This window comes from Phascolarctos cinereus, unplaced genomic scaffold (assembly GCF_003287225.1).
Source record: "Phascolarctos cinereus isolate Bilbo 61053 unplaced genomic scaffold, phaCin_HiC Scaffold_1;HRSCAF=81, whole genome shotgun sequence".
Taxonomy (NCBI): domain Eukaryota; kingdom Metazoa; phylum Chordata; class Mammalia; order Diprotodontia; family Phascolarctidae; genus Phascolarctos; species Phascolarctos cinereus.
In genome coordinates this window covers 120382374-120403904 of record NW_027555514.1, presented here as the reverse complement: position 1 = coordinate 120403904, position 21531 = coordinate 120382374, and positions in this window count along the sequence as shown.

Below are 21531 nucleotides of genomic sequence, written 5' to 3'. Positions count from 1 at the left end.
CCACTTGAAAGCAGAGGCTGTTTTGTTTTTGTCTGTATCTTAGATGCCTAACACAATAGGCACTTAAAATATTTGTTGAATTATAGTGCTTCTTCTATACTTCTACTTTACCTTATCATATACTATATAATATCATACTCATTGGTATACATGTTATCATGTACCCCCTCCCAGCATCACATCTGATCCCCATTAGACTCTAGGCTCCTAGAAGTAAGCACACATCTGAACTTGAATTTACATTCCCAGCAGTAGGAATGAATTATTTATTGATCCAGTAACACTCCCTGACCTCCCACCCACCCACAGTGTCACCTTGCAACCAATAGAACATATTAGCAAGGAACCAAGTTAGAATGAATGAATGATGGTAATATAATCTTTGGAAGTGAGCAGAGCACAGCCAGTTTAAAGGGATCAAAAAAAGGTACTCTCCTTGTTCCTGAAGTTTATCTAGGCAAAACATGGAGTTTTCACCTGTCAAATTATGTGATTTTGTCCATATACCACTCTGCATAATGTGTAAACATAAACAACGTCCTATTTGAACTCTTCAATCCCAGAAACTCTCTAGAATGATGAATACAAATATATTCAAAAGAGAGGTCTATGAGCAGCTAGTTGGCACAGTGGATAGAGCACTAGTCCTGGAATCAGGAGAACTTGTGTTCAAATCTAGACTCAGACACTTGACACTTACTATTGTGGGACCCTGGGCAAGTCAGTTATTGCTGATTGCCTGGAAGTGGGAGAGGAGAGAGGGAGAGAGAGACAGAGAGAGAGAGAGAGACAGAGAGAGAGAGACAGACAGACAGAGAGAGAGACAGACAGACAGAGAGAGAGAGAGACAGAGACAGAGACAGAGACAGACAGAGAGAGAGAGGGATCTAGTAACTTCCTCAGAACTTCCCAAAGAGGATTTTCTGTGGGAAAGAAGCTCTATTTCATTCACTTAGGTGAAAGGATCCTACTCAAAAATGTCTTCCCCAATAGCCCTGCCAGAAAGTCCAAAATTTCTGCATTGTTCTTCTTAAAGAGGAAACTCTTTAAGGTATTCAGGGTCTTTGTTGCAACCAGCTGAAACTTAAGAGAAAAACCTTACAAAGAGTATCCTGAGACTGGAAAATAAGAGGATGCCCATCAATTGGGTAACAGATGAACAAATTATGGTATATGAATGTAATGGAATACTATTGAGCCATAAGAAATGATGAAAGGTTTCAGAGATAGGTGGGAAAATGTTTATGATATGATTCAGAACGAAGTGGGCAGAAACAAGAGCACAATTTATACAATAACAACAATGTAAAGAAAAGCAACTTTGAAAGACTTAAGATTTCTTGATCAATGCCAAGACTAACCATTATTTCAGAGGACCAAAGATGAAGAATACTTAATACTTACTTCCTGACAAAAAAGTGATATATATTAAAGATACAGACTAACATGTATGGATTTAATCATGCTTATTGTGGGGATTTCTTTTTGTTTGAATATGCATATTTTACAAGAGTTTCAGTTTTCTTTTTTTCCAAGTAGAGGGGGAGACAGCAGGTAAAAAAACGCTTTTTAATTGTTTTTTAAAAGTCCTTTAAAAAGAGTTGCCTAAAGATCGGAGAGACTGTGTTTGGCCCATTTTTGTACATCTGTTAAAGTGTCAGAGGTTGGATTTGAATCCAGGTGTTTCTTATGCCAGTGTCCCCACTCTTCCCCCTCCATGGCATGCCAAACTATCTCCATTTATCAGAAGACTGAAAATAAGAGGGATGCCAAACAGAATGAGTTATGCAGGTGAAAAGATAAATGAAAATGCCTAGCCTATTGATCAGGTCTGGGCAAACTTCCATAGTGAAGGGCTCTGGGGATCCAGGCCTAACGGGAGACACAGGGAACCTATATCAATGAAAAAAGTAGGTCTGAAGAACACTGAGAGCAGAATTCCTGAAAGGCAATAGAGGTACAACGAAGATAGAAGGGACTTTAGAAATTATGTAATATAATCCCCTTCTTCTAAAAATCAAGAAATTCATAATTTTGTCTCTCATCAATATTGGATCCAATATTTGATTAGATGAATCTTATCCATAACTGAAGATGAATGGAAAAAAAATTGAAGAAGGCAGTGGTTTAAAAAGATACTACTACTACTACTACTACTACTACTACTACTACCACCACTACTACTATCATCATCATTAGTGCTATCACATTCCAGATACAGGCTATATATGGGAGTCTGGTGAAGGAACTGACAGTAATCTAGATGCAAAATGATCATATCAGAAAGTTGGATGGATTTGGAAGCAGATTATAAGAGAGCAGGGGCAAGGAAGAGAAGAAGAAAAAGTAAAGGATGACCCCAAGATTACTTGTTCAAGAGGTAGCAGAAAGGAGCAAGGGGAGAAAACAGAGAATGGGAGGGCATTTGTGAAAAATTAAGATGTGCTGCATTTTTAGTTCAAAAGCACAGCAGTCTGAGCTGTCATCTCTTTGGCTGGAGCCTAAGGCTATGAACCTTTCCCTGGGAAAGGTTGGACATAAGTTTTAAATAAAATTTGAGGTGTCAGCTCCTACTTAGTCCTCTAGATATTTTCTCCTCTAACAATGGAGATTATGTTACCTGACTTGAACTCCCTTATAGCCTGCTCTTTCCCTGAACCTTTGGGAAAGTCCAGAAACCACAACATTTCTGCTCAATACAAAGAGGATGTGTAAAAATAAGTTAAATTTTCAAAAGAATACTTACTGACTCCTCCCTAGCAACCCTAGAGACCCACTGGACATGGGAACTGACAGGAAAATATCCTTCTGACAAATATCCTCCATGATATGGCCTAGTGGAAGAGACACCTTCCTGAGACACGATGCTTTTGAATTGACTTAGTTATATGCTGTCGGTAAGCCTAGATTTCTGTCTCATATCACTTTAATGGTACTCTTTCTAAGTAATATCAAAGAATGGATATCTGGCTTGGTCTGATGCTGTAACTTAAATTTCCATTTTTATTCTTTTCAAAATTTTATTTTTAGGTAGATTCTGAGAGCCCAAAGCCCTCTAAAAACACCAGAACTCCACAAATGTTTGCACTTTTCAGTTTCTGTTAGTTATGAGCTATCTGTCTGTTTTTGTTTCAACCCCTGATGAATTTGACTTATCAGATAGTGTCAGGCTTTATTTATTAAGGACTTGGCAGGATTAAGAAGAAGCTGGATGAAATAACTGTGATAGGAAAGTTGAATGCTACAGTTTAAGAGTGATTGAAGTGGAGACAAAAAACAATGAAGACCTGGAGATAACAAATAATGAACACCAGCCATACTGAAGAAGAGGACCAGACTGTGGCACATTGTGGAATTAAATTGATCACCTGGAAAATTAGGTTAGTGCAATAAGTGTCTGATAGAGGGACAGAAGAAGGTGAATTAATCTTGTCAGAGTAGCTCTTAGGGTGCTGGAGATGGACATCTTGGGGTTACATCTCATGTGCTATCTACCTGAGAATTGGAAATGTGGATTTAGTCACATGCTCTCAATGTATGTGTAATAATAACTCAGGCAATTCTCAGAATGGCTTGCTGCTTTGCACAGGGGACTAAGTCTATAAAAACCCTGATAGTTCAGTCTTCTATCACCCTTGGAAGACACGACGGGTCAAGGCCATATCACAGTAGGAATTGTCCCCATTGGGATACTCATATTCCTAAGATCAGGGAAGAACATACAAAAATCAGAGGAGCCCAGGGGTCCCCCATGTAAGGTAGCCTATTGAAGTCCACACCCCAGGTGGGAGGCAAGAACTGTTTCTCCCAGATATTCAAGTAGAGGACAGTCCTTTTCTACCTTTCACTGAAATCACTCGATGTCACCTGAAGAGCCATCAGCTCAAATAGAAGCTTCCTCTTCTTTTAAAAGGTCCACTGAATCATCAGCAATTTTGGTTCAGTAAGTAGCTAAGGTATTTTTTATCATCTGTCATTGTAAGCTACTCATCAATAATTCATACATGGCTAAAAGTAGCGCTGCATGTCTCCACCCTCAAGGTTCCATATGGTCACCCAAAACTAGGAATTATGATTGGCCATGTTCCACGGTGAGAGGGTCCTTGCTATATATGCATAATATACAGAGCACTGAGTTTAAGCTCTAGGTTTTGCTGGTCAAGATTTGCAGCTAAGGTACAAACCCTGTATTTAGAAAAAGACTAATGTTACCACATAAATGCAATTTTTTAAAAAGAATTGTCTATGACTTTTGGACAAAACTGAGAACATCCCAACCCCTTTGTCAAAATACATTTCTTTTTTTTTTGTTGGTGTTGTTGTTATTTTTTGTTAGGCAATGGGGTTAAGTGACCTGCCCAGGGTCACACAGCTAGTAAGTGTTATGTGTCTGAGGTCGGATTTGAACTCAGATCCTCCTGACTCCAGGGCCAGTGCTCTGTCCACTGAGCCACCTAGCTGCCTCAAAAATGCATTTCTTTAACATCTCTGTTTGTGGTGGCAAAGAACTAGAATTAAAGGAGTGACCTAAATGGCTGAGCAAATTATGGGATATGAAAGTGATGGAATGCCATGGTGTCCTAAGAAAACATAAAGAGAAACTTGGGAAGACTTTTATGAACTGATACAGTTCAAAGTAAATAGAACAAGGAGATTGATTTATATAAAATATAAATTGCAAAGACCAACAAATTTTAAAGATTTAAGAAGTCTGATCAATGCTATAACCAATTATGATTCCAGAGGACTAATGATGAAGAATCATACTCACATGCTGACAGAAAGATGATGGGCTAAATATGAAGAATAAGAAGAATTTTTGAGATGTGGTCCACATGGGAATTTGTTTACTTAACTATTATATGTGACACGGGTTTTGTTGTCCCCCTGCCCAATTTCCTTTTGGATAGGTAGGAGAGGAAAAATACTTAACTGAAAATTATTTTTTCAAAATGAAGTTTAAAAAAACCCTTTTCTATATGTGGTACTATAGCTGTAACTACAAAGGTAAACAATTCCTAAATTTCTGGAAGCCTCAATGAAGATGAACTTGAGCAAGTAGCGGGCATAATGGAAAGGGTACTTGATTTAGAATCAGAAGATATGAATTTGAATCCATCATTTGCTACTTATTACCTACATGACATTGGACAAATCACCTTTACCTCTCTAGGCCTCTGTTTCCTTATCTGTAAAATGAAGGGGTTGGATTAGATTACCTTGTAAGGAAATTTACGATTAAAATCATATGATCCTTATGATTCAATCCAATGCAATAAGTCTTTATTAAGAAACTACTTTATGCAAGACATAGACCTAGGCAATGGAGAATATGAAATCAAAATATTCCTCTTCCTCAAGGAATTTACATTCTACTAGGATGATACACAGAGAAGTAAATACAGGGTAATTAGAGGAGGAAGTGCCCTCAAGAAACTCATAAACTAAGACTTTCAAGGAAGGGGCCCGTATGAATCTTAAATGACACTTCATTTGAAGATATTTCTGTGTTCTAGGAAATCAAATCTTTCTGGCTATAGCTTTAAGCTAATTCAATAAGTAGAGCCTTTATGGCAATGTCATTTCCGTTCCTGTCCCTTTAAACTTTGCTAATAGTGTTTCATATAGACGGGACAGTTAGTCTGAACTTAACCGTTGCAATGTTCTAAAATACTTGCTTGACAATCACTCCATTAGTACTTATTTTTTTCCAGATAAGCTTTTAAAATTATTCATACAACTGCAGGATTAGGAGACAGTGTGATATGTAGAGGGCTGACCTTGGAGTGAAGAAGACTGAACTCTAAGTCTTGCCTGTAACACATACTAAGATTGTGCCCTTGGACAAGTCACTTAACCTCTTAGAATTCTACACAGCTAAGAAAAAAAATAAAGAGAATTGTGCTGGCCTACATTATTATACATTGTTATAGGTAGTTTCCTCACCTTGGAGTTATACATACCTATGAAATCAAATCCAGTTCTAATACTTACTTCCTATCCCTAATAACAAGATTAATTTATGCTTAAGAAAAATATGACCACCTTACTACAATTCACTTATCAATATTTTTCCTACTAGGTGCTACTCATTCCCATAGCACAAGAATTGAATAAAGGTTTTATATAACTTTGCCCATATAATGTCAATATAACATTCCTATGGTTGATGACCTCATTGATATAAGTATTCCTTCCAATAATGAAAATTGCAACCTTTTATGCCTGCCCATCTATTTTATGTTCTCCCATAAATTCACCACCAGAGGTTCACCCAATGATTGGGGGCCTCTCTCATGCTCTTTTGATCATCCCTCACTCTTGTTTTAGTACTGGTCCATTTTATTTTTTATGGCTTATACCTTTCTCTGATGACAAATATTAAAAAGTGCAACTAAGCAATTTTATATGCATGATGGTAAACAATTGGTCTGATTGTTTTTCACAGAATTGATCAACTCAATTGTTTTTTTTCCACCTTATAGAATTTTCTTAGGTAGCTGCTGATTACCTCTGTTTATTCTTAACAATCAGAGATGTTAAACAAAAATAATATTTATTTTGACCCATGAAATTGACAAAAATACATAAGACTAAGGCAAATAGTCGTCTTTAGCCCTAATTTCCTATTGCCAAAATAGGAATTAAAGAACATGAGAACCATCAAAGCAATGCAAGATGGCCATTTACTTTTATGACTGTCTGAGGGAAAGAAAGAGCTTAGTATCTTCTTGAGTCTCATAGGTATGGGGAATGTGCCTGTGATTTCATTAATATAGGAAATTCCTGGGTGAATAAACTCTCTACCAATGCAGGTTAGTACTTTCCCTATAATTATAATCCTAGAGAACTTCTTTGGGTAGTGAAAATCTAAGTGATTTGCCCTGAGTTACATAGCTAGTAAGTGTAAAGGAAGGACTTGAACACAAGTCTTCCTGGCTCTGAGGCCAATTTTCTAATCACTCATACTACCTCTCTTATAATACCATTCCTGAATTCAATTTACCTCAACACATATTTATTAAATATCTAGTATGTGCCAGGCATAGTTTTAAGCACTGTGGAAACAAAGATTAAAAAAAAACAGAACCTGCCCTCAAGGAGCTTACATCCTTCTGGAAACTTTATTTTTAACTTGAAAAGTACTTCACATAGATTATCATATTTGAGCCTCACAACAATCCTGTGATATAAGTATTATAAATCTAAATAGAACAATTTCACATATGAGGAAACTAAAGGTCATTAAGGTGATGTAACTTGCTCATAGCTGAAGAAATGGTAAGGATCAGAGGTTAGAGGTTAGATTTTTATCCCAGATTTCCCTAGCTCTGGTTCCATCAGTCTCTATCCTCTACGCCACATAGAGGATATTAAAGGATAATTCTATAGAATTAGATAAAATTAGACAAATAGAATTAGACAAAAGAAGATTAGGGTTGTCCCTCTGAGACAACCTTAGTTTTTTGACAGTTTTAGCCACAGGGAAAAGTTATCTTGTACTGATCAAGGAAAGGAAATAAGAGTGGAAGAAGAGTCCAAAGTGCTTTCTTAGATCATCCCAAATGAGTTTTACCATGGAAGACATGAAGATGATGAAAGCCAGAATCAGAGAAGACAAATATTTCAAATAATCAGAGTTATCTGGAAGTCCTATAGCAAATCATGTTCCATTGGCAAATGAAGAATGATTCTGTGGAGATGATCTGAGATCACAGAAAAAGCAAAGGTGACAGGAAGACAATATGCACAATGACTACAATAATCACAAGAGTGCACAACTTGTGGATTGGCTATGATATTATACTTTAGGGGACCATTTCCATTCCCTCCTGCCCCAGAAGAAGGGGGAGGGCCCATTGGAATACTGAACCAGGATATACCAGGAATCTGCACCTCTCCTCCCATGACCCCTCCATAATGATGCCAATTAAAAGAACACTAAAACATCCAAAGACTATGCAACTTTAATGACCAACCTTGGACTTGGTAAGTGATGCTCAGAGCAGTGAAGTACAATGGACGAACAATGCTTCCTATGAGGTTATACATGATATTTTTCTTAGTCAGTCTTTTTCAACTCTTTTTCTTTGTTCAAGGGTGCAAGGGAAGGTTCACTGGGTGAATCGGGTGGTGTGGGGTAGGGAGATATTTTGTTTCAAAATGACTTTTGTAAGAATAAAAAAAATCAATATTTTAAAAAATAATTAAAATACATCTACCTCTCTTCCTCCAACTGCCCCCATTCCCCTAAAAAGAAAATCAGATCATCAGAATGATCTTTAGAGCAAAGTCACATATTTTAGAATTGTTTTAGGCAGCTACTGTGTAGAAGAGAAGACTGCAAAGAATAGCATCATTTATTCCAGACTTGCCAGCCTACCACAGTCCACTCTACGCCTTACTTTCTGCCCTATCTCTAAGCCCTGTAACTTTCAGGCGCCGTTTAGGTATCTAATGATCTCTGGGCCTTGCCATCATCATCCCCATCTCTGATGTCCAAGTAGTCCTGGGTTTTTCTATCTTCTCTGCAGGGGAACTTTGTTTATTGGTTGTTCTTCTTCCTTTCACCCCTCCCACCCCCCAACTCCATCCCCAGTTAGAGGATATGCTCCTTGAGAGCAAGGAGTCTGACTTTTCCTATTCGTATCCCCAGTGTTTAGCCCATTGTTTGGTCCATTATGAGGACTTGATAAATTTTTTCATTCATTCATTCCTTCTAATTTATAAATATCAGATTATCTAAGAAGCCTAACAATTTTTCAGTGTCCCTTTGCTTGGAATACACATTGGCATTATCTTCTCATGATTTTTTGCCTCTCATTTTTAGTTTTCAGGGTTGTATGCCCTTGCCTCATGCAAATGCTACTCAAGCATCAACCAAACCAACTATTGACCCCCTCACCATAGGAGGGTAATCGTGATGAGCTGTTCTTCCAGGCACCTGCTGGGAATCTCCACTGCAATGTCATGATCTTTCTGTCAGGGAACTGCAGATCCTAGGAGAACAAAGAAACCTGCAAGCTGAACTCTCTGCATTGTACTGAAAGACAGAAACAACCCAGATCAGCCAGTATCATTTCCAAACAGACAATATTTACCTTTTTGAATTTGGCAGAGAGTGAAGTTTAAAATAACACTGAGCCCAGTGCATGTGCGTGGTGGCACTGTATACGTGTGTATGTGTATGTTGCAAAGTGGGAGAGAAGTTCTCCTAAACCGCCTGCCGTTCTTCTTGGTTCTAATACTTAGGACTGACTTTATGGTCAATGCTAAATGGACTGTTTCTTTCAGTGGTCTCTCTTCTTGTGGGAGCCTTTCCCGATCGACTGGTCCGTCTTTGCCGCTGTTTCCTGCATGACTGTTTTAGCAGTCAATAACTTGTTGTTTAAGTGACCAGGAGTTCGGAAGATACCAGTTGCCTTTAAGATCTCCCAAGACCTTATGCCAAAGACAAGGGGAAACAAATAGAAGGGAGTCCCATCAGACACAGACTTCCCTAAGAAGCAATGAGGTCACAGATGGGGCCCAATGGAGGAAAGGAATCACCCCACTGACACTCCAGAATTCAGAGGTCAGTAGAAAGATGAGTACTAAAGGATGAGATTCTTTTTATAAATATAGCCACAGAGGCAGAAACTTCAGCAGCCAATTACAAGAATTCTTATGGCTGACAGCAGAAGATATCTGTATCTGCCCTATGGTTGGGGGATTTGATTCCAAATCACTCTTCTCACTGAACTACCCTGTCCTTTCCAATTAGGATAAGAACCGGACTTGTTATTTCATTGGTATAGGGAACTCCTGGGTAAGGAAATTTCCCCTACCAGTGCACATCAGCACCTACTTTGCAAATTGTAGTCTTATAGAGGTGCCTGAAACACTGAGAAGTGACCTAGTATCACAGGCAGGATTTGAACCCGTATCTGCCTGGCTCTTAAAGCAGTTCTCTATTTTGATAAGATGCCTCTCCCTCTTTAATTAATAGCTCACAAATCTCATAATAGAAAAAAACTCAAATAAAGACCAGAATTTCTTAAATTTTTGCCACATCTGTAATCATTATGCACATATGGTTTTCACTTACATTTTAAATCCTTTTTTTTGATTATCAAGTTTCATATATAACGTTATATGTCTCTAGTAGTAGGCATACTGAAGTAAAATATGTGAATGCATATATAATATATCTACATATTATATATGTATATATATATATATATATTCTATGTATATATACAAATATAATAAATATTAGGTCTATCTCAGCAGTAAAAAACCAAAATCTTTCCCAAAATTTTGTGCCCACACTTAGAATAGGAAAAATTCTAATCAACATTTGTGTTTATTTTGACTTCACACATGAATTGCTATTGAATCATCCGGTTCTAAGCTGGGCATGAGAACAGTCGCAGTGGCTCATTCAAGCTGTAGTCATTTTTCTTCTGACCAGATGGGCTGTGAGGAGATAGAAGTGGCCACAATTACATCATGACCTTTTTTTCCCTAGGAATCAGAAGCATCATCTTGATTAAGGTCAAACAGCTCAAGCCACTAGGAGTAGCATGAAATTGAGAGACCATATTCTAATGCCTTGAATCAGTTCATAACACTCCATCTTCCTTTAGATTCATACAGCCTGGCAGGATTTTAGCACAGTGTTTCTCAAAAAAAAAAAAAGCCTGAAATTACATGCAGTGAACCTTAGAGTATTTGTTTAAAATATTTATTATGCTCGTGTTAAAAAAAAAGATGCATGAGTATTAAGAAAATGTCAGTTCAAAAAATCAGTAATGTCTGCTTACTAAAAGATGTGTTCTTTGAAAATAAATTCTTATATAAACCTGTGGTTTAAAAAAAAATCCCTTCTCCTTGAGAGAAAATAGAGCATTCACATGAACAGTAATTCCAGTAAGAAAATGTCTTTAATTTGTTGTGATTTTTGAAAGAAGTGGTAGAGTTACTATTAAAAAGTCCAAGAAAAGTGTCTTCTTTATAGTTTGAAGCATGGTGATTATCCACCTTAATAATTATCTACCTTTGTATTATGCTGTAAGCTCTGTGAAGTAGGTAGGACAAGTATTATTATTTTTAAAAGTTTTATTGATTTTTTTTGTTTTTATAAAAATATAGAAATTTCTCTTTGTCACACACACACACACACACAAAAGCATTCACATACCATTGAATCTTTGATAATAACAAAGAAAAGAGGTTAGTCCAAATCAACCAATGTTGACTGTGTCTGACATTATATTGTATAGATATTGCTATAACCCCTTTTATACTTTATACATCAGGAAGCTCAGGCTTAGAGAAATTAAGTGACTTTCTCATATACATATAGCTAGTGAGCATTAGAGCCAATATTCAAACCTAAGTATCCTGACTAAAGACCCAGCTCTCTTTCCATTATACCTCCTGGACCCCAGATAACTCTTTAGAACCTGGAATTCATATGAATTACATAGGTACAAAGAGAAGCAAGAATCAGGATGTGCTATCTCAAAGAGGCAACAAGGTATATTGGGAAAAAAATTTCCTTAATCTGAAATTAAATGAAATCAAATTCTAATATTGCCAAGGTCATCTGTATGACCTTGGGCACATTATCTCTAGGCCTCAGTTTCATCTACAGATGAAGGGATTAGAATAGATGACATTAGACTATGGTCCAATGGATGCTTATGGGACAATGGGACTGTCTATCCTAAGGTAGTTATGTGCCATATATGTCCCATGTATACTTTGGACCACCAGTGAAAGTGTAACACTCATGAATTTGGCCATCCCCAGTTTTAGCTTCCAGCTATTCTTGTCTGCCAAGGAAATGATTTCCAATACGTCAAAGTTAACTTGATGGAAGTCTATGTCCCTTAATGGGTTACCCACCTTCTTCACATTAGATATCCTCTAGAAGTAGATGCTTGAACATAGGATGGGGCTTTTAATGGACTTGATCAATTCTTTTGCTTTACATTTCAACAATTTGGCCAATGGGCAATAATGAGCTTACATTTTGCAGTTTTCTCCCAAATGCTTTATGTGCTATTTTATAGACTGGTAGATTCTCCATCATCGAATATCCTGTGGTTTTCCATAAATTATATGTCTTGGTTCTTCCAATCAAATTAAGATTATGTAGTAGAACTCCATCTTCCAGCTCAAAGACTTGACAGCAAACTTAACAATTGTCATGCTGTTTGTTTCACTGAGAGTATTCTATCCTTGCTATATGATAAACCAGTCTCTTGGTTTTGTTACATCTTGGCCATGACTTTGTAGATCTGCTCTACACTCTCATACTCCCAATCACAGGGACCCAAGGTTCTCACCCAAACATCAGTCTGGAACATCATTCCAGAAGACAATTATATAATGCTTTTTAAAGCTTGAAAAGTTCTTCACACACCTTGAAACTCATTGTTGGAGAACTTCTAGGTGGTTTTTTTTTTTTGGTGAGCAATGGGGTTAAGTGACTTGCCCAGGGTCACACAGCTAGTAAGTGTCAAGTGTCTGAGGCTGGATTTGAACTCAAGACCTCCTGACTCCAGGGCTAGTGCTCTATCCACTGTACATCCTAGCTGACCCAAGAACTTCTAGTTTTTCATCTATCCCTCGCATAATCACAGACAGGTGGTGGGTATGAGCAGAGCATTAGGCCTTGAAACAGGAAGACCAGAGTTCAAATCCAGCCTCAGACACTTACTAGCTGTGTGACCCTGGCCAAGTCACAACCTCTGTTTGTTCCAATTGCCTCAATTGTGAAATGGGGATAATAACAGTATGTAGTTCCCAGGGTTATTGTGAAGATAAAATGAGTTACTATTTGTAAAACACTTAATATAGCACCTGGTACATAGCTTGTACTATATAAATGCTAGGTGTATTATTGTTATTATTAATTATATCAACTTTCTTGGGAATCATCATTGCACCAGGTTTTGATCTAACAAAGTGGATTTGGTTGTAGCAGTCCTGTGTTTGTCACTAATCACTGTGTTATGTGGTATGCCACTTAACATATCTGTGCCTCATTTCACCATTGATAAGTGAGAAATTGCCATACCTACCTCATAGATGTAATGGGAAGGAAAAAATGCAATATTTATGCAAAATTGTTGTAAGTAGCAAGAAGCAATGCTTAAATTCAGGATACTAAAATCATCCTTCTGTCTGTGAATATCAACAAAATGGGCATTCAAAGAGAAAATACTCATGTAAGAAAAGAAAAAGCCTGTCAAAATAAATTAATGTATTTTCTCATGAATGTTTGAAATGGCCAATGCATAGGCATCCTTTCCATTTGTACTAATTTTTATACTTTTAAAAGTCATATGTTGATTTTGACTAGTCAAGTATAAACCTTTTAAGAATTAATTTTCGGTACAGTACAGTACCATTTTGGAAGAATGACCATTTTTAAGTGTGGGTGCTAATAAGAAGGATATACAGGGAGAACCTGATCATCTATATAGCCAAAACTGAATTTGGGGTTCTTAAAAGCCCAAGAAAGGCATAGTATTATATAAAATATTCTTTTTTTCAGCTGCTTTTGGTCAGGCCTGCTATACTGACCAGTGGCCATTTTGGTCCAAGTTTTCAATGTTTAAACATTGTAACAGAGAGAGCTCAGCACTGCCTGAGAGAATTCCTTCGTGCTGTCTCTCTTGGACTCTAATGTGTTGTCACTCCATGTGGATGAAATATTATATGTGAGTGCACTGTTTCCATTTGGGAGCAGGGCACCAGCTGTCTTCTTGAATTTCCATGGCACTTAATCTAGCTTTAAGCTTGGTTAGCTTTCAATTCATAAAGAAGTAACAGTGCCTACATGGGGTCACATTTTCAGCAAGTTCCCTGAGGTAATGATGTGCAGAATGGATGCTAATAAGGGGAGCTACACAGCTAATTCCCGAATCACATGAAGAAAAGGACTTTGAAAGTACTTTTTCAGAGCAATGTGAGAAGTGATCTGAAAATGAGTTTAAATTGGAAGTTGTAGAGTGTTATGACATTGGGGGCTCCTGTGTGAGATTTAGGGAGTCTATCTTCAGAATTTGTAATGTTAAAAAATATCAACTACCACTATGTTATCATTTTTTTGAATATTTTATAATTATACCTAAGATAGGAAAGAGGTTTATTGTTCTCTGATTTTATCTATATGTTGTTTTTATAATATTTTGACTTATATTTATATTTGAAGATTAAAATGTAATTTGCTATTAATTAAAACTTTTTTTTGTTTTAGGCCTTGTAAAGGTATAAAATAAACAGTGAGTTGAGGAATTATCAAAATTGCATCGATTATAATATGAAATGAAATGATGGCTCTTTGGTGAATATGGAATTTGATCAAGATGTATACTTCTTCTACCAAAGCAGATTACAGTCTCACTATACCTCAACCTGAATGGTTCTTGACTATGTTTCTCATGTCAAACATAAATATTTAAATCCTATATTCATTAAATTTTTTAAAAAGTCTTGACAAAGTAATGTATTTTATGATATAGAACAATAATAAACAATAATAATAGTTTCACATGTTAATGTAATTGTTAATAATAGTCTTATAGAAGCAGTGTGGTATAGGAGATATAGGATTGTCCTTGAAGCCAAGAAGACTTGGGTTTAAATCATGCCCCCAAACATACCAGCAGTGTGATTATGAGCAAGTCACTTAACTTTTGAGTGTCCAAGACCACTTTCTAAGAATATACCATAGACAAGTTGCCCATCTTAGTGAGTGTAGCAGTAGTTTTTAACTACTCCTAGGGTCTTATACCTATAAAATCACAGGTCAGGACAAAAAAAATTTCTTAAAAAAACCAATATAACAAAAAGAGAAAGAAAAAAATATTATAAAATTATTTCATTAGGGTATAATAGATCATATAAAGTCACAACACATTTGTCCCCAATTTATTTGACTTGAAATGGTAATCCCATACCTTCAAAATCATTTAAGATGATTTATATAAAAATTAACATGTTAATATTTTCTAAATATATTTCAAAAACTGACAATCTCTTTAAAGCTACAAACATTTTCTTCTTGTGTTCTGGATCCTTTGCTATGTCTCTAATTTTCTGAGCCCACTAGTCTCAGGTTAAAATGCCAACGTCCCCAGAAACTGAATGCAAATAACTATCAAAGTTTTTTAGTCATTCATAAGAAAGTACAGAAAAGAATTGTTGGAGTCGAATATATCAAGAGAGGCTCCAGAAACAAAGTCAGTGCCCATTCCAAAGTTGTGAAGTAAATAAGACAATTTCATATAATTGGCAGTATTGGTTCAGCCTGGGAGCTCCATATCTTAGCTTGACTCTATCTGTATCTGTTTGGGGCACAAGAGGTGGATTTCTGTGCCAGCATTGTTGTGAGTGCATTAAAAAATGATAGGTAGCTTAAGATGGAAACAAATCAGTGGTAGAAGGTAGCCATTTTGGATTTGGCTTTAGCCACTCTTCTTTCCCTGAATCTATCCCCAGGCATGTGCATCCTGGCTCAGCATATGATATGATATCTTAGATTCATTCACTTTTGTAGAAAGATTGTACTGTACCCTGGAGAAACCTGCGGGTTTTGGGGCTCTGGTCTTTTTGGCAGGCTGATCCTACTGTAGCCTCATCCCCTTCTCTGCCTGGCACCACTTCCCACTTCTGGATTCTACTAGGAAATTTCCATTTTAAAAACTTCAATTTCCCGTGCAACTTCAATTATTGGTATTTTCTTGCTCATGGCCTCAGAGAGGGGAAACTAGTCAAATGTGTTTAAGGAAGAACCAGCCTTTCCAATAAGATGCCAATTGGTTTTCCTGGGGGAAAAAGAGAACAGGTTGGTGCAAATTATCCACTAAATCCTGTGGCTGAATCCTGGAGGCTGTGTATCACAGACCTATCATGCCAGAAGACCTTTACGTTGAAGACTTAAAATAGATCTGATTGCATGGGCATACATAGAACCATACCTATGAGTGCCTACGATTGGTTGTCTTCATTTTCTACTGTTCTACGTTCGATTTTGGAGATGTGTAGTAAATGGCCTGGTGGAGTATTGCCTTAATCCTCTTCCCTAGTCCTAGTATTCTCCCTCTAGCTCCCAGTCCAGAGATGTCAACAGTTAAGCAAGGTAACTTTCCCTTGATCATACCAAAGAAAAGTCTATTGCTTTCAGTTTCTAATTGCTCTTTAAATTGATTTTGAAGCATGTAGCTGACTCTTGAACCAATAAGTCAATCAATAAGAATTTTTTCATCTACTAAGTGTCAAGCATAATGCAAGGTACTGAGGGTTAAAAGACAAAAATGTCTTTGCCTTATAAGAGAATATATTCTAATGTGTAGTTCTAGCAACAGACCCCAAAAGATTCCTATTGAGAGGATTTCCCTTCTGCTGTAAATCTTGGCCCCAGTGCCTCCCCTTTGTGGATTAATTGCAATTCATCATATTTGTAGCTTGTTTGTACTTAATTATTTGCATGTTGTCTTCCCCATTAAACTGTGAACTATTTGAGAGCAGAGACTGTTTGCTTTTTACCTTTCTTTGTATCCCCAGTAATTAGTACAGTGTCTGGGACATAGCTGGTGCTTAATAAATGTTTATTAACTATGGACTCTACTTCATTTGTTCTTCATCAGTGACAGAGGGACATAGTATTTTTAAGTAGAAGAAGGGTGTCAAAAATTGAAGCCATGAGATCAAAACTGTTCTCTCAAGCAGCCTTACAAAATGACGTATTTAGTTAATGAAACACACATTGTACTATATTGTTTACTGTCAGATGTTTCTTAGGTGAATAACACATTTGTCAAAATCTGGAGAGTCTTCAAGTCCAGATGTAGGTCACCAAAAAGAGGGGAAAGAGGCCTTAATACCAGGCCATTAGGGTAGCCAAGATATTTTATAAGAAAAAGAAACAGATAATTCAAAGTAGTTGAGAGTTCTTTTCTGAAAATCCATCATTTGATATTGAGTTTGTGTGTTAGGAAAGAGGGCAGATTCATATAAAATTATTGGTTAAATACCTTATTATAAAAGGAAGTCTAGGAAAGAAAAAACAGGAAACCTGTAAGGGAATGAAGAATTATGTTGCCCTTGAGATATTGTCATTCTGTGAGTGTTAGAAAGTTGCCAAGAAATTTCTAAAACAAACTTGCAAAATGAAAAAAAAAGTTGCTTGAGCCAAGCTTGGTAAAACCAAACATTGAATCTCCATTAACCCCTAGCAACAGCAAAAAATCCAGGTTTCAAGTTTTTTCCTAGACACGCTTCCTTAAGCAGAATAATTTGGAAGTCATTCACTCACTGAAGAATGCAAAGTGGAACAGTTCTTGACAGGGTTTAGACCTGTGATTTGTAGGAGTCTAGGAATTTTGCATGTGACGTAGAAGCCATTAAGCTGTTCCCTCACCAAGTTTGTCACTTTGCAAATACAAATGTAAAATGGGGACTGATTATCAGAGCAAAATAACTGAGTGACCAAGAAATATATATATGTGCTTACACACACATACATAATATATACATATATAATACAATAAGTAAATACATATAATTTACCCTCTCATTGTTTCCCTTCCTCCCTCCTTTCCTTCATTCCTCTCCCTTTCTTTCTTCTTGCCTTCCTTCACTTTCTCTTCTTTCTTCTCTCATTCTTTCTTCCTCCCTCTCTTCCTCCCTTCTTATCTTTCTTCCTTTCTCCTTTCTTTCATTTCCTTCCTTCCTTCCTTCCTTCCTTCCTTCCTTCCTTCCTTCCTTCCTTCCTTCCTTCCTTCCTTCCTTCCTTCCTTCCTCCATCTCTCTCTCTCTCTCTCTCTCTCTCTCTCTCTCTCTCACTCTCTCTCTCCTTTCTTTTTCTCTTCTTCAATAAGAAAAAAAATAATCAAATAATCTTTTTTTTTTTTGGTGTTCTACACAGTTCCTATCTCCTCCCCCACCCCAGCCCCAACCCAATCTGCACCCTGAGGCAAGCAATATGTGCTGGCAAGACGCCAGGAGCTATCAAGGTCAGTGAGGACCCATAAGAGTGGAGCACTGCTAGTTTCCTTGCCACAAAACCTATGAATATCAAAAGATTGTTCCTCTGAGCTGAGAAATAATACTGCAGCCCCAGCGGTGGCTGGCAATTGTTGCTGAACAGCCAGCATCTTTCACCTTAGCATCACCCGTGTGTTTACTCGGCTCACATTAACATGAGCTGCAGTTGGTTTTGTTGCTTTTCTGCTGCAGAAATCTCAGAGCCATGGGAATCATTGAATACTTAACTTTTCTTAACCAGAGTTCCAAGCCTTCATGTGAATTTCTCCCTGAAACACAGTGAGTGTAGAATGAAGAGGATAATGGACAAGGAAGGCAAGAACTATGAGAAAGATCCCGAGGGTGGAAAACCAAGCTACAGAAAGAATACACACAGTCTTGTCCTGTGCCACGCCAATAAGCCTCAGCACACTGACCTGATCCTGTAATTGAGGAGAAAACATACTTTTTAGAGGAAATAAAGGGCCTGCCATTCCCTACCTACTTTAGGGTATAGTACAACGCTTCTTCCAGGAAGACTTTTTTAGTATTATTATTTGATATAGTAGTATCCGAATGCCATAAATTCTACTTTTCAAATATAATTGCTCTCATAGCACCCTTTGAATTAAAGGAGAGATGATCCAGCAATAAGAATACTATTCCCCTCTAGGTATGACTATTAATTGTTCTGCTGCAGCAGCTCCTGTTAACATTTGTGTGATGTGGAGGTGGGGGAGTGTAGGAGGAGCCTAGCTGCGAAAATGTCTTCCATACAAAATTAGCCTTTCAGCCCCTGAACAAGAATCTCTCTTTTTTCTCTTGTGCCACTGGTTTGCCCTCATTCTCTCTCATAAATAGAAGAGTTAATCAGGAAAGACAAAAGGCCCTTTCTGACATAATGACGAAAGGCAGGACAAAGAAGCCAGTGTTTCCTTGCTCCCATTGACTTTCTCTTGGTTGTTATTTAGGATGAAACACAATTTCCAGGGTGAGCATGGTAAACATTGGCTTCTGATATGGACACATAGAAACCACATGAAGCTCAAGGAAAATCCTATTGGTAGAATTGCTTTTATTACTTTTTAGGTGTTTATCATTGCTCCTGGAAGACCATCCCCAGGCACAAATCTAACTGGAGAAACACTGGAGGCATTAGTGAGAAATCTCTGTCCACAGTTCATTATCTCTTTAAATACTGATATTTTAAGAAAAATTGTGATAAACATATGTATAACTTGTTCTGAGGGCCCAATGTCTTGGTCTATAGAACTGCCTGCATACAGGATCGTATTAGGAATTGGGCAGATTAAACTCCATAGGACCACCTACAGAAGGAAAGCTTACTCTGAGAGCTACAATGTGACCAATAGGAGTGATCCATTAGTGCAAGGATTGTTCTCCTTTTTCCTCAAAGAGTTCAGCACTTGGTTCACCATCTTTCTTTCTTCCCTATTGCCTGCCCATGTCTCTCTCCTTGTTAGGAACTTCAATATTCATATTGATATACCCTTAGATACTCCTTAAATCCCATAACCTGTTCATTCTCTCCACCACAAGCATGCATACTGATGGTCACACATTGGCTCTCAACACTACCCACAAATATTCTACTTCCTTATTCAAAAACTCTGACATCACTCTACCTGACCTTAATTCTATCATTCCACCTTTCTTTATACTTCAAGCCTCATAAATCTAGTTACAGTGCCTTCATCAGGAACTCCAATCCTTCTACTCCTCAGTAGTTTCTCAGGCTATTACACCTACTTTGACTTCTCTCCCTCTTTCCAATCTCAGTCAAAAGGTCCATAAATTCTACTACTCACTGTCCTTTAATCTCTAATCCCTCACCCCATTTTTCCTATCACTGCTCCTCCTTCGTCAAACTTTAGCCCTAGCTCACTCCTACCATAGTTCTTCTCCATTCCTCACTTGCTGCTGAAAGAAATAGGAGTTAATCATAGAACTGTGTTTTGCTTGGGCATATTAAATTCATGTTATCTTTTGCTGGTGCATGACTATAGAAGGCAACATTTTTGTTCCTCCCTTATTGATTCTCTATCTCACTATTCATAGAAGCTACTCCCAAATCCTCCCACACTGTCTGCCCCCTCTCTTGAAGACCATGACTCTAACTACTTAGAAAATTAAGATCGTTTGACATAAATTCTCTTTTTCCCCCTTCTCTTCATCAAAAATACTTCGACAGCAATCTTCATTCTGTTGTCCTTTTTCATCCCCTGCATTGCTATCTCTTCCAGCATGACCTAACCTGAACCATCTCTCATTCTTTTTCCCCTATCTGCTGATCCCTTTCCTACTGCCTTCAAAAAAGCAGATCTCTCAATCTAAAACTAAATAATCATTAGACCTTATTGTCCCCTCAAGTTATCACCCTATATTTCTCCTCCCTTTTTCAGTCAAATGTCAAATTCTCAGGGTGGGGGTAGGGGAAGCTGTCTAACTTTACCTCCACTTTCTTTTCTCTTAGTCCTCAATCTGTTGCAATTTATCTTCTAACCTCATCATTCAATTGAAACTTCTTTATCCAAATTCACTGAAATTTTCCTACTTGCCCAATCTAATAGCCTTTTCTCAGTCCACATCTGTAATTATTTACTGCATTTGACTCTCACCTTCTGGTTACTCTATCCTCTGGGTCTTTATGACAATGTTCTCTCTTGATTCTTTGTGACACTTCCTTAACTATCCCTTCTCAGTCTCTGCTGTTGGCTCATCATCCATATTACAGGTCCTAATGGTGGATATTCAAGGATCTCTCCTGAGCTTGCTTCTCTTCTCCTTTTACACATTCTCTGAGCACATCAGCTACCACGGATTTAATTATCATCTCTTTTCAGATGACTCACAGATCAATATGTTCAGTTTCACGATGTTTCCTAATGGTTGGTTAGGTGGCACAATTGCTTTGAATCAAGAAGACTCATTTTTATAAGTCCAAATCCAGCCTCTGACACTTATGAGCTATGTGACCCTGGGCAAGTCACTTAATCATGTTTGCCTCAGTTTCCTCACCTGTAAAATGAGCTGGAGAAGTAAATGGCAAAACCACTCCAGTATCTCTGCCAAGAAAACCCCTAATGGGGTCATGAAGAGTCACACATGACTGAAATGGCTGAACAACAATGCTCCCTAACTTCCAGTCCTATATCAGCAGCTGCCTATCAGACTTGCTACACTGGACTTCTCAGACATTTCAAATTCAACAGAAGAAAACTCATTATCTTTTTCCCAAACCCACCCCTCTTCCAAACTTCCCTACTCGTGTCAAGGGAACCACCATCCTTCCAGTCTCCCAGGATTACACCTTTGTCATTATCCTCATTCATTCTCAACTCACATTTCCAATCAGTTGCTCAATCTTTACATTTCTGCCTCCATAAAATTTCTTGCATCTCATTGTTTCTCTGCACTCACACAGCTACCCCCTAAATTCAAGCCCTCAGCGTCTCTTGCTTAGATTCTTACAACGGCCTTATAATT